General features: G+C 41.4%; 1 non-coding gene across 1 annotated transcript; it reads left to right on the top strand.

Annotated features, from left to right (window-relative positions):
- The first annotated feature begins 11,187 nt into the window (after nucleotides 1-11,187).
- Nucleotides 11,188-11,258, top strand: Trnag-gcc. The gene has a single exon. It is a non-coding gene; the product is annotated as a tRNA-Gly (tRNA).
- The last annotated feature ends 3,187 nt before the right edge of the window (nucleotides 11,259-14,445 follow it).

Genomic DNA, 14,445 nt, shown 5'->3' with positions numbered 1-14,445 from the left:
CTTGTAGCACCCAATGTCTTCACTTCCATTTAAATAACATTTCAATGTGCCAGAAAGACCTGGCACAGTATTCTATGATAGAATCTTGTGTTTAATTATTTAAACAACTTGATGTTTACATGGTTGCCACTTAAAAAAGCACCTGTACAATGTTCAATAAAAAGTTATTTTATTACGAGCAACCAGTGCCATGCTGTTACATTTTCCAAAACAAAGTGTGACTTTTACCTGCAAGACAGATGCAGATACAATCTACTGCAATTTCTGATTTCAAAGGTAAGTTAGTAACTCGCTAAATGAATCATAAAATACCGCAATAACAAATTCTCCTCCTCCTGTACTAGGCTACCCTAAAGTACTGACGTTTGTTGGTTTAAAGTTAACTGCGCTCTGAAAGTCGGCCTAAAGGAAAACAGCTCATATCGCTGTAGGAGGTCGAAATACGGCCATATCCAAAACTTGACAAAGTTACGACGCAGTCTTGACGAAAACGGATAATAGAAATGCTGTGCGAGTCGGCTAGCCGGCAAACAGTGCAATAGCTCCGATTGAACCAAGACTGGTCAGTGACGCAGCCTTCGTCACGCGGAATCGTGGCTTGCCGATTGTCAGTGCTGCCGTTCAACGGCAATGACAACACAAAACACATTTATCAACACAAAAGCAACTTTCAATAATAACTAACCCACAATCTGCCCAATACCCAAATGAAATAGCATTCTTAATATCCATCGTATTTGGGCCTTTTAAATCGATATCCATGCTTTACTTTAAGCAGATTTTTAGAGCGGAGTTAACCCTTACAGATTAAAGCAAGTTACACTAGAAATTGAATATTTTGCTAGTTGAAGTAACCGTGCTCTACCGTTTAACCTTTGTTTGCGAAGGAACTACTCTTCTCAACTTCTGGTCGATATAAATTTTCAACAAGATAAAAATATTTATTACAATAGCACCGTCTACGGCCAATGACTGAATACAATCTGGACACAATGACGGTACCATCGAGAACGAGACTAAAAGAATGGTCGATGCAAATGAAGCCTGCACGGGCGCTTAACAGGCTGCAGTGAGGTTCTCTCTCACTGGGGCGGTTGCAACTATATATAGGTGGGTACTAATTCGCCCCCCCCACCCCCCAAAAGGTGGTCTACAACAAGAACCTGGCTGAAAGAAAGAAAGCACACTTCAGAAATGGCAAAGCACAACCTAGCATCCTTGCTCTTTTGTGGGAGTAAGAAATGCGTCAAATATAAACTGAAGAAAAAAAGAACATAAAAACCTCAATACGAGGGTGATTAAAATGATTCACTCTGGCTCTAGAATTTATTTTGATAGAAACTTTTCTACACCCACGCCTGTCATGGATAATCACATCCGCAAATCCTTGGCTAATTTGCAAATATTTGCCACATCCTCCACTGTCAATCGTGTATTTTACAGAATGGCTTCACAAGCACGCTCACTCTCGTCATCAGTCGTCGACACGGAAGGGCATTGCCTAATTTATTGCTGACACTTATGCATTTTTATACAGTATCCCTATTCATTTAAACAAACTTTGTGACAAAATCATTTCCATGATACTGTGCAAAACGTTCTTGACAGATATCGGACCCTGAAGCCCCTCCAGACCACAAAAAACAATGAATCCTCCACTTGTACAAATTGCACTTCGGGCAGCCATTTTTTCTTACACCTGACTGAATGACCTGACTTAGCATATTCAAGCCACCACAACAGTATTAAAATCCTCTAGTGGGCTAGTCGGGAAAACATCACTAAAAAATAGCGCGAGGACGACGGAAGGAAGAACGAGAAGACAGGAAAGAGCGCTCTTTCCTGTCTTCTCATTCTTCCTTCCGTCGTCCTTGCGCTACTTTATAGTGCTGCACAAAAGTGACTGGAGAGGCAACAACCTTGTACGAAAAGCGCCGATAAGACAGTGCGGCCTGCAAAAGCGGTAAGATAGCCAAAGTGTAAATACGTTTTAGTCACTCGAATGACATGGATCCTTTTTAGCGTTAGTATTTTGGCTCAAACAATAATATTCCTCATTTTCTTTGCTTTATCAGCCGATTTCAGTAACAGGTTACATATATCGCTTGCACAAAGACACCTTCTGTGTGGTCACACTTCCAGTACATGTGTGATGTATATATTTGCATAGCTAGTAAGCAAGAAAACAATTATCTTTAGCATTATTATGATCACAAAAGTCAAAATAAAATGGGTTAAACTTTCAGAGAGAGTTGAGTTAGTAAGGTATAAAATTCGACGGCGTGTGTATCCGCTGTAAAGGAAAAGATTTCCATATCCAGGATGACTGCTAACTTGAGGTATTTACATGCAACCTTCTAACCTGATCTTCAGATATTCTGTGTACTAGATCAGTTATTATCAGTATGTTAGATAATAAAATGAAGGATCGTTCATTTTAGATTCGTTAGATTAGAAAGTCGGCTATTTTAGACTCTGGGTTTCTTACTTGTTTTAAATAGTCACAATTGCTTAGTAAAGTGGTCGCGTATTGGTAAAGTTTCACCTTTTTGTTGCAGCCTTGTGTTTCATTCCTTTGGTACTATTATGTTATTCTAATTTATATGCCTGGGTCTTAGTTTTTTTTTGTTTTTTTTAATCATCTCTTAGTTTTGTCTTTTAGCGAAGAAATTCAAGCTGCGCCTCAGACCAAGACGCTGTACATATTTTCTTTTCTACTATTTTGTCTGTTCCATCTCCGATCTCAATCATGAAGACCAAAACTGGGAACATAACATCAAAGTTAGGTTATTTATGACCTATATTATTTTAAAATAAATTATCTCGATGAGCCAAACCAGCTTTCATAAACTTCTCATGTTTTTGTTAGAACCTGAATTATTTCGTTAACATATTCCATCAACAAATTTTAGAATAAGCAAGGCGTTACTCTAGGGCTGGTACCCAGTTGTTTGCCAGAAATAATTTAACTCTACCTATCTTTACTAAAATGTGAAGTGCCGCGAAAAGATCCAAAATACTAGTTTTAATGATGCCGACTTCACGACACATTTTTTTTTTGCATTGCTAAACAGCACACCCCAAAACAAAAGTAAATATTCTATTTATTTTTGATAACGATGTGGAATATATTGAAGTACAGATTTGGCTACCTAACGATCATTAGCTTCTACAATACCGCACAACATGTGGTAACATGTATACCTAGAGGGGCATGAAACATATGCTTTGGCACATTACACTGCGTGTCTACCTAGTTGAACAAATAGACGACGGCGGTCGTCGAAGTGCTAAAACACACACTAGTTCATTATATCATGTCGACGACGACAGTCGTTTCTTCGCCCCCCTCCCCCCCCGGCCCGCCCGCAGCCTGCCCAAATACAGTGCTGAACGAATCTCGCATTATTGTTATGATTTGTCGCCGCCACGAAGAAAAGGCATACGTAGCTTGCAAGTATCAGAATTGCTGGTTACTGACGGTATTTCTACCGAACTACAGCTTCTGCGGTGGGAAAAACACAACGACGAACTGAACTGCGCGGCACATAAATTACTGGCATGACTGCGAACAACGTGACATGCAATATATGTATAAAACGACACAGTTTTGTGAAGCAAAGACTCTACTCGCGAGATAAGGAAACTTCACCGTGAGCACCACAGTTGCGTGTTATCTCGGTTAGAGCTAACGCACGCTCTGAGTGGAGACCATCTTGAAAACAAGGGTCAATAAACATTTCATGCGAAGGTACTTTGCATCCTCGTTACTATGGAATGCCATTATGTTGAGACTCTCACGCTTGTGTAGCCTAAAACACCTTTTACAACCACTTTTGTGCACCACCTTACCTTTACAAACCAGTTGCCAAGTTTTAAACCCGGGATTAAGAAACAACCAAAAACAAAGTGTCCACTGTTGAAGGCTCACGATAAGCGTGGTTTAGTGCACGGTCTAGCGATAAGAAATTTCGGTGCAATCGAAAAAAAACTTAAACTCAACTTAGGGTGCCCGGTTGAGCTTCGATTTCATCTCAGCTACATTGTGCAACCGGCCCCAAGTGCTGCACTCGTGTTCCATAGATTATAACAGATACATTATAAAATACTGTACGATTACAAGTGTTAAAAACTTTTTCAGTTTTGGAGCGAAATTTTGTACGTTTGACAATAGTGATGTAACTTTTCAGTATGCTGGTGAAACAAGCTTGCCTGCTTCTAACGTGGCTATCTTGAACCCTTCTTTCTCGAGACGTAGAGCACGTGTTTATATTTTATTTATTCTTACAAGAACCTGCACGACTCCTGCACATAACACAAGTTCGCTAAATATGCTTCAGCGACCTGGTGGTAGCTCATCTAAGTAGATGAGCACCATCTGCTAAAATATGACGGTCTGGGACAGGGGTCTCCAAACTGTTTGACTAAGTTGCCGGATTGAGGACCTGTGGCAGTTGTGAGGGAAGAAACATATTTAAGGCGATCTAATTGAGAAGAATGCTAAATATGTGAGTCTAAATGAGCATTTAAAGACGGAAACTTGAAGCAGAGAAGACATGCAAAAAGAAATGTAAGTTTCAAGAATACTTATACTTTAATTTAAATAGAAAACTATCATGCTACTCATGACATTGCAAAATAATCACAATTCAGAGAACTCGACAGACATAAACAAAAACACAAAGCAACTCTTTAATTTTCACAAAGTGCAGAAGACTCATGTGAATATTGGATCTGCTAATGACAATACGCAAGAGTTAGGACACAGGATACTGAGCCCGAACATTTATGAGAGCGCTAAGGAATTCTATTATAGTTACACGTGCATAAAGCTGAGAACTACAAATAGTAATGCTGCGTATGAAAACGTACAATATTATGGCGAGAGTTCCCGCGTTTCGGTCGCAGTTTTCTCTCTTTCTTATATCTTCCTTAGAGCCTTAAGTACGCGTGGCGGCCCCCCATCTTTCACTCGGGCTGATTTTCGTGTTTCTACAACCGGGCCGGGGGCCGGAGGCTAAGGCAAACACCGCGTCCCCTCACGGACCGGCCGGGACGCCTCTGCGGGCTGCATCTGGACCGCGGATAAGGGTCTGTAGGCACCCTGGTTTATACCCGGTTCCACCTTTAATTACATAAGCAGCCGACGCTACGAGCTGATTTTCCCGATCAGAGAGCGTGAAAAGCGCACCATCATTGTGTTTATTGTTTTTGTACGTGTTTAGTCATCGCTGAACTAATCATAAACAGAAAATGCCAAGTGACTGGCGCTTTTGACGCTGCTTGATTGGTACAATTAGCTCATAGAATCGTCTGCGACTGAACTTAAGCTGAAACGACGTATAGAAGAGAAGGTGTGAAAATTGCGCGGGCCGGTGGGGTTGCGCGATGCTGCCTGCTGAGCGGAGGATAAACGGGATAAGGGTTGGGAGCACCACCTGCAACTACAACACTCCGTTCCTCAATAAGCAGACGTGCCAGTGGAATCGTCGTTCTTGTTGCACTAGTCAACAATACTTTTCTCCTCACGTAATTACACTTGCTGGACCTAATATCACGCGCTATAGGACCGAAGCGCTCAAGTTTTCGCCGCTGACTACAGCGCCATTCCAGCCCCTGGTGGGACGCCCCGATCCGAGTGGCTCGTTGTTTTTCGCCTCGCTTCTCCGCCGTAGGCGGTCGGGTACGCTAGTCAATAATAATAATTCCGATAAAGAAGATATAAAAGCCCGGCTAGCACAAATATTTCGTTGTTAATTGCAGTAACAACCTCCGATATTGTTGTAGTCAGTTATTAAAATGCTACCGCTTCCTTTGCCGCTTCGCTGAAAAGCCGTACGAGACTCGAACGGCGCCAAGCCTGAACCACGGCAGTGCTCCAACAAAAGTAAGTTTCTCTTTTGTTGGAAGATCAGTTTTGCTAAATACGCCGGAAAAATGAAATGAAATTGGTGCCAGAACAAACACAGCATGACTACCGAACGTGGGAAAGTCCGTTGGCAGTGCCTGCGTGACGGAATATTTGATTTACGCACGCGTTTGTCCCTTCCCTCGAGGTGTTTGACGGGGTCTCGATCGCGATGTTGGATCCCTTTGGCACGAACATTTCGACTAGAATCACCGGCAGGATGAGAACGGCAGGGAGGAGCTTCAGTTCCTCCAGCACTAGCTTCCAACCTTCGATAGGGCTTCTATCTCGCGAGCCTCGAGCGTGCACGTACAGCCAAATCGCAGCGAAGGGCAACGAAGGCGTGCTGGAGCTCGGCCGTTCACAAGAGACGCCCTGCCGTTCTGGCTTTGTCAGCAGACTTCTAGCTAGGGGAGGGGCTTTTGGGGGTTGCGAGTACAGCTTTGTCCTGCCGTGTGTTTCTTAATCGCTGTTCCCGTTTCTTTAGCTGTTTATAGCCATCATGTACGACCCTATAATATACACATGCATCCCCCCTACCAAACAACACACACAAGGAATGCACATCCAAACCGCCCCAACCAGCCACCCCCCCCCCCCCCCCTTATTGAAAATATAAAAAAAGACCTGGTTATGTTTTTATTTGTTATGGAGAATAATAGTTTTTATTATTTCATGTCAATTTTCCGCTGATCACACCAGATATCTTATATTATTGATTTATATTTCAGTGGGGGCGGTTCAGTTTTGATTCCGCCAACGTCAGCGAGGATCTGTAGCGTGCACTTCGTGAGCACCTGAAAGGACGACGCTGAGGCTCATCCTGCAACAAGTTACTAGACGAGACGCCAGCTGAGGTGTTGAATAAAGACTAATTGCAGGGAACCTACCAACCCTGTAATTGCTTGTGAAAGACTCTTAGTTAATTTAAATTAATTTCACTCCCTCGCTCTAAGATACATGTGATCTTTCCTCGTCTTTTTTTCTGCATTCTCTATATGTGCCCGATTCTTAGCCATTTAAAAGTATCGTTAGTTGATTGGCAACTTCTCTAGTCTCTTCTGTCTTCGAGTTACATGTTTTGGTTTAGTCTATACCCCAAGAATCTGTATAGCTTGGCTAAAGACAAATAAGCTTAGGTGATGACTGCTTTCTTACGAACTGGGAGAAATCTTTCGTGAGACTTAGAATATCATGAACAGCTGATCTGCCGTGCAAGATCCCTGAAATAGTCGAGGTTCTCGGCCCTACAATTTCTTTGACAGACTTTGCTTCTCGAGATGTGTACATCATCTGCAAGTGTCCTTCTGGCCATACTTCGAGTCTGCGCCAATGTCACCGTGCTAAGAGCATGGGAAGAATTTTTATATTGTTACAAGTTTGTGTGCTTACCTACTCATGGTTGTGATAAAACGCAATAAAAATCTTTTAGAGCGCAGCTCTTAGGGGCCCGTTTCCGGCTTGAGCGGCGTCGGCGTCGCCGTCGGCGTAACCGCGAGGTCACGTGACCCCCCCCCCCCCCCGAGGTCACGTGACCCACCCAGGTCACGTGACACCCCTGGGTCACGTGACCCCCAGAAGTCACGTGACCCCCTGAAGTCACGTGACCCCCTTGAGGTCACGTGACCCCCTTAGGTCACGTGAGCCCCTTAGGTCACGTGACCCCCTGAGGTCTCCTGACCCCTTGAGGTGACGTGACCCCCAGAAGTCACGTGACCGCCTTGAGGTCACGTGACCCCCTAAGGTCACGTGACCCCCAAAGGTCACGTGAGCCCCTGAGGTCACGTTACCCCCGGAGGTCACGTGACCCCCTGAAGTCACGTGACCCCCTTGAGGTCACGTGACCTCAAGGAGTCACCTATCCCTCAGTACGCTTCCATCTTCCTCCTCAAGAGCTGCGCTCTAACCGGCGTTACAGGGAATTGTAAACGGCTTTCATTTTTTTCACTGTCAACAAAACATTTCTGACAGCTTTGCATTAGGCTGGTGCACCATATTTTCCATACTGTACTCCGCAGGGGCAGATTTGGGGTAAAAAATAAAAGATTTTGCTTAGATTGTACACACCCGGTGCATAGTCCGCACCTGGTGCTTAGTCGTCACGAATATCTTCTCATAGACGGCACACCTTGAAAAATGTCTGCTTTCTTAGCTCACAAAAAGCCTATAATATACATAAATCATCAGTAATATGGTCTTTTTTTCGCAAAATCCGTCTCGTCATAATTAACGATATTGAAAAACAAAAATCCCGCATAGTCCGCAGAGCCTCAAATTTCAAATTTTAAAAGTATAGCCCGGAAAATTCGGAACATTCCTGGAAACGCTTGAAAACATGCAACTAAACAAACTTTATTCAGTGAAGCAGCAATTAAACACTGACAGGCATAAATTATTTTTCCATAAAATAAAAATTTTTTCTAATAATGGCAACCGATCATGTGTCAGTGGTGTTTTCTTTGCTACACAACATTTTCCTCCTAAAATGTCCCACACAGGAAAGTATGAATCAAGCCCCCATTCAATATTTGAAAATCTTGCATGTGGATTGGACACCTTGAACCTGAAAGAGGAATGAAGTTTTTATAAATCCATCCAACATGACACTGTCCTGAAAATTGGACTAAGAACGCATAGTAGACATTTATGCAGGAGATTTAGTCTAGGCTAGCCTATTTTGGTTTTCAACTGTTTTGCCCCTCTTTCTGACAGAATCTCGGGCACATTATTGTTCAAACTCGCAGAAAAAGTACCATTAATCAGCAGGAGCAGGTCCCAGTTGCTGCAACCTACTGCCTCAGTGAAGTGGAACAAAAATACCTGGTAACAAATCTACGAGGCCTTTGTTCGGGTCGTGCTCTTGCGTTTTAGTTCCCTACTGCTGAGGCAGGCTGATGCAGGAAGCGTGTTCACAATACTAATACAATTAAGGTCGTCAGCACAATGCTCGCACCGGTCTGCGACTTAGCCCAGCGAGGACATGTAGTCTGAACTGTACGCGGGGGACTTATCTCTTCCCGGAATTATCACCTTATGCCCGCACGATCCCCAACACGTTAATATTTCTTCGACGTGGACGAGCCTGAAAAGCTATCCTACTCGTAGCCTCTAGTTCGAAAACGTAGTCTGCCGGTGGTTCAGCGACCGAAAAATAGTATCCCGGCGTCTTCTAACAGGACGCACGAGAACAGTGGTTCATTGTGAATAGTAAACTTTCTTTTAAGAGGAGAAGGCACAACGTTATTACAGCGCAAAATTGAAACAAGTGACGCTGACCTGTAAAGTTATCTCCGCCGCACGGCCGTACTTGCGAGCCGGACCCGACTCGTTGGCGGGGAAATCAACCGCTTTCTCGGCGGAAGATCCGTGTTATTGAAGCTTTTCTATCGTTTCTTGACTCACCATGAGAAATAATTCTCGCACGCTTTCTATCCTTCTCTAAATCTTCACCGTTCGCTCAAAACACCTGCGACGCCAATGCGACGCTACGGACACGACCGACGTGACACGACCATGTGTTGTACTGCGGTGGCGCTACTATCGCAATTTTGAAGCGCCCCCTGGTTGGGTGAATTGATTCTATCGCGCAGAATACAGAGTCTGGCGATAAAAGACAGGCGATTCATTGGTCGGGCAAGAACAAAATTTTCGCCAACCTGTCAACTTAGTGGTGCGCACTCATGTGGACGCACCCCCTTTTTCAAGCAACATAGACTATGAAAGTGGGGGAGCAAGGCCGAGAGTAGAGAGTTTTAGTAGATCGTTCCCATGACTCCGATAACGATATCCCGATACTCCGCCACCGCCTCCCTTGCGCATGCATAGTATCGTTATCGGGGCTATCGGAGGTATCGGAACGATCTACTAAAACTCTCTAGTATCTCGTAATCGCGAATTCGTCGCGGATTGTCGTCATGGCGCTGCTATGAGACTTGATATCTAAACCGCGGTTATAGAGGTACAGACGCCCGAAGAGTGGGACCGCTCTCGCCTCTAGGAGATTCAAATCATAGCCAAACCTCCCCCTTCTGGCGGAGCACAGCTAAGTATTGCAGTAGATTACACAAAATATGCCCTATATTTTATTTTTGAGCGCAATAATTTGACCACGTGATGTTAAAAAGAAAGGCACCGAATAAGTGAACATTTATACTAAATTTTGTCACACTGTTTTACTATTGTTATTATTGCGGTCCATTGAAACTTGGTTAGTTTCATTAGTAACACACAATGTCCAATTCGGTTTTTTAACAAAAAAGAAAGCTTCAAATATGAAAATTGCTATAAATAAATAAATGACTTCTGATTATTGACGCAACTGACCGAAGCTGACATTGACACACGAGATTAAAATGGAAGGCATCAGATTATTTACAGTAAATGAAAAACAAATTCTTAAATTATAATTTTGTTTGCACGTTTCAATTAAAAGTGTGTTGCTTGTTTTCAAAATATGCGATCCGATACCTTGACGCTGCTCCGCGCAATTTTTTGGCGACCTTAGACGCCCAATTTATATTCACGCCATAACGAAACAAACTAAAAGACATGCCAAAAGCTGCGCACTCGTAAAGAAAGCAGAGCAGGTCGCGCCTTTTTTCGGACAGGTGACCCATATCAGCTCGTGGTGGCTCGCAACCACCACCCGCATAGGAGGCTTACGTCGTGTTCTGGAGCAGCGTCAAGGTGTCTGATGGCATATTTTGAAAACAAGCAGCACACCCCTAATTGAATCGTGCAAACAAAATTATAATTTAACAATATTTTTTTTTAAATTGACTGCAAATAATTTTCTGCCTTCCATTTTAATCTCGTGTGTTAATGTCAGCTTCGGTCGGTTTTTGCGTCTAGTTTTGGTACTTAAGTTTACCAGAGGATAGAGCTAAGCCGAATTTAGTTCCCTTAGATCTGACAGCTTATAAGGAATATTTTTGACGACGAGCAACATATCTAATAAAGCTGTGATAACTAAATTTAATCATTCACAAAATAATTAATACATTTCCTGTAATGATTTGACTAACTCTAGCTTTACCCGTTGGCATTTGTTATAAATAAATATCCTCATAATAAAGGGCACCCTGTAAGCAGTTACAGTAGGAGGATGCTGAATCAACGGCGGTTCAACAGGAAACAGTTGTTGGGTTAAGTGCACAACTAAAACAGATGATCTACCTTGGCTTTTGGTTGTCATCGACTGCCGTACCCATGGCTCAGCATGCTTTCAAGTTAATTTGTTCGCTGAGCACCCTAGAGGCCGTCAAGGTGTTGTGTTTGTGGCGTCGGTGGTTCAGTGGTTAAATACTCGCCTGCCACGCGGGTGGCCCGGGTTCGATTCCCGGCCGACGCATTTTCACCTTATAGATCAATTTTAGACAACGCTGAGGGTTACTGCAATTTCTGTTTGACCTAACTTTTTTCGTAACGTTATAACATGCTCCGCGCGGCCTCAATGTCGAAAGTGTGGTGATCTAGCAAAATCATTTGTAATTGGGTTGGTTATTTTTAGAATCATGTCTAGATGTCATTTGCGGTCAATAATTTAAGAAAGATTTACTAATTTCCGATGATGCCCATAAAGTTTACTTTTGAAACCATCTATCTAATATAGTAATAAGAATATATTAAATAAACAAATAAAAACGTAACCGAGAAGACGTGTTTTCCAAGGATAGGTATAATATGATATATTTGTTTTAGAAAATACAGAAAGGGGAGCACCTCCCGCTCGCTGAAAGAAGAGGTAAAAAGAGGTTAGCTTTAATGGATGAAACACTGACTTTATGATTATAGTTGGTAGATATAAATGGAGTGCTGCGATTTTGAAGTGAATTAAGGTTATCTGTGAGTGTGGCCTACGAAATTCCAGATTGCAACATCATAGTCCGATCTAGAGCGTACAACAAGTTTTTAACACTAAACGTTTAAGGAAGACAGGGGCTAAAGGCAAGTCTAGTTTTAGGTAACCTCTCAAAGAGTTGGCCTTAGCAAGAGTGTGATTAATGTGAGTTTGCTAGGATACCCTAGTGAAAATGTTTATTTATAAGAAATTTCTTGATCCAAAACCGCAAATGATCGCATAAGGTCAGATAAGAACATATAAGAACCATACAATGTTATATAAGAAGTAATAAGAAGTTTCTCATAACTTTTTATACAATCTTATATTGTTCTCATATACTATATTCACTCATACGTACTTATATGCTCTTGTTTGACCATATGCATTTATTGGATCAAAACATTTCTTATACATATAAGACTTTTCACTAGGGTAGGTTGAAAATAATGTGCACATCGAAATATTCGTAGTTACTCTCAGAATTCAGGAAAGTGTTACTAAGATATTAAGTGGAAATATAAGTGTTACGATGTGAGAAACATTGTTTTGCATTTGGTAATATTAAGGAATATGTGCCATGACCCTTAACTTCCCATGGCGGCGTGAGTTTGGAAACACCCCGTGAGAGCATTATTATTTTTCTTTTTTGTAAAGGATAAAAGACAGAACTGGTAAATCGAGCCCAGCGTGTCATTAGGATTAGTACACCTGGCGAAGCGGTAGTTGGTAAAGGATGGAATTTGGCGCTAGGCCTCTCGGCGCATCAATAAATATATCTTAGAATAGTGGATTGAGGGAGTAGTTGGCTGTTGACGGACCTGGGAAAAAACAAGCAGATAAATTTGCCACAGTATCCTGATAAGCCTTTCACGTGGTAATATTTATGAAATGTTGACATTCCTTACTGAATTTAGAATTTGTATTGTTACTGGCGATTTTTATCTTTTTTAATGTCAGCGGTATTGACGCGTGTACGAAAAACTGTATATACTATACATAACATGCTTAATCATTTGTTTAATCGAAGCCAAACAACACTGTAACTGCAGATCGACACATGATTTTTACTATAAATCTTTCATTTGGTTTTCAAAGGCTTTCACGCCAAGATAACACATTCGACTATAACGACATTGTACTTGTTGATTGGGTGTATGTTATAGCCTTCGTTCCTGATAATTTTAAGCAATAAGTTTGAATGTAACAAAAGTTATTATGCGAACCAGCCAAATTATCGCCAAAGAGGCCAGGCTCCAAATTTTTTTTCACAAAAAGAAATAAAATCAACAACAATGTTTTACGAACCTTTCAGTATATAATGTAGTTAAAAAAGTGTAAACTCTTCAATTGTTGTGCAGAACATATGTGAATCACCGAAGCTGCGAAATAGGGGACCTGTGACGATCGCCCGATTTCCAAAATATGCTTTTGGTCCTTAGGAAGTAAGAAACAGGGGAAATAAACATGGGATGCAAGAACAATTTTCAGCTTCGTCGTAGTTGGGTGCTTACCCAGCTTATACATCTTGTTCAAGTGTTTTCGAGGCATGATCATATTTTCCTGCACGATATAAAAAAAAAAAACCCTACTAGAATTGACTTTGGAGCGAGTCGTTGGGCAAGCGTATTGTGGGAATTGACTTTTGGTGCCAAAGTGTCAAAAAGAAAGAAAAAACGATTCGGAAAATAAGAACATAACGTCTTTTTTTTTTGTTAAAAACAAAGTGGTTGATAATTTTAAGTTAGAAAATTAATTTAGCGCTGTTGCTACTTTTTAGGTTTTTATTTCAGCGCACTGGCCAATTAAGATACGAGATACTAGTGATTCACTTTAAATTTAAGCTGATGTATTTTTTTTATAAAATACAGAGTTCCGTGCGGCATTTAGTAGCTTATCTATCCTGGACATACATATTTCTCTAAAATTGACCTTCGTTTAAGCAATGTGATTTTAATTTGAAAAGAAAATTGAACAACGATGGGGTCAAGCCTATTTAATATAATTTTGTAATCAAATTACATAATATATTATTACAAAAAAAGTGTAATTAATTACAATCAAATCTATTTGACAAACGCCTTGAGAATACTTTAAAATTACTCTTTATCTGCTTACATAAAATAGCAATGAATACTTGCTTGTTCTAAATAATTCAGTAAAACCGTATTAGGGCGTCTTGGGGTGTTTGTCTGGTGTACTATCTGAGGACGCCACATTTGGCAAAGAAAACACCCAACTTTTATATTATCCTTCCCACGATGCTTTGTGAAGTACGTTAATAAGAATAAATTGATTTTCTAGATATGTTTAAAAAAATCAATAAAAACATATATGTTTGATCCATGGATAACAAAATATGTATTGTATAGCAAGCGTAAACTAAAGCGAAAAAGAAAACTGAAAGACTAGAACGGTCCAGAGATTGTTAATCTGAGCCCTCGAAGTACGATCCAAGGTTAAGGGTGTAAAAGATTACTTATTTTCCGCGAATTTAACGAACTACCTAAACGGCTCGCCCCGCAGATTTTGGCAGTATTTACAGCGTAAGTAAGCCCCTGTTACTGAGTCATTAAGGAAGGTAGTATTTGTAGTCATTCAACGATGTGGTGACCGACTTGAGTACATTTTTTAGCTGGTTCTTCATCTCCAGCTAATGATCCTTAAGGTTTCGAACTGATATTGGTGCTTATTCACA

Source organism: Ixodes scapularis, unplaced genomic scaffold, assembly GCF_016920785.2.
Source record: "Ixodes scapularis isolate PalLabHiFi unplaced genomic scaffold, ASM1692078v2 PGA_scaffold3__209_contigs__length_174095766, whole genome shotgun sequence".
In the NCBI taxonomy this organism is placed as follows: Eukaryota; Metazoa; Arthropoda; class Arachnida; order Ixodida; family Ixodidae; genus Ixodes; species Ixodes scapularis.
The sequence above is the reverse complement of the archived record's forward strand: the minus strand, read 5'-3'. Positions and strand labels throughout refer to the sequence as shown.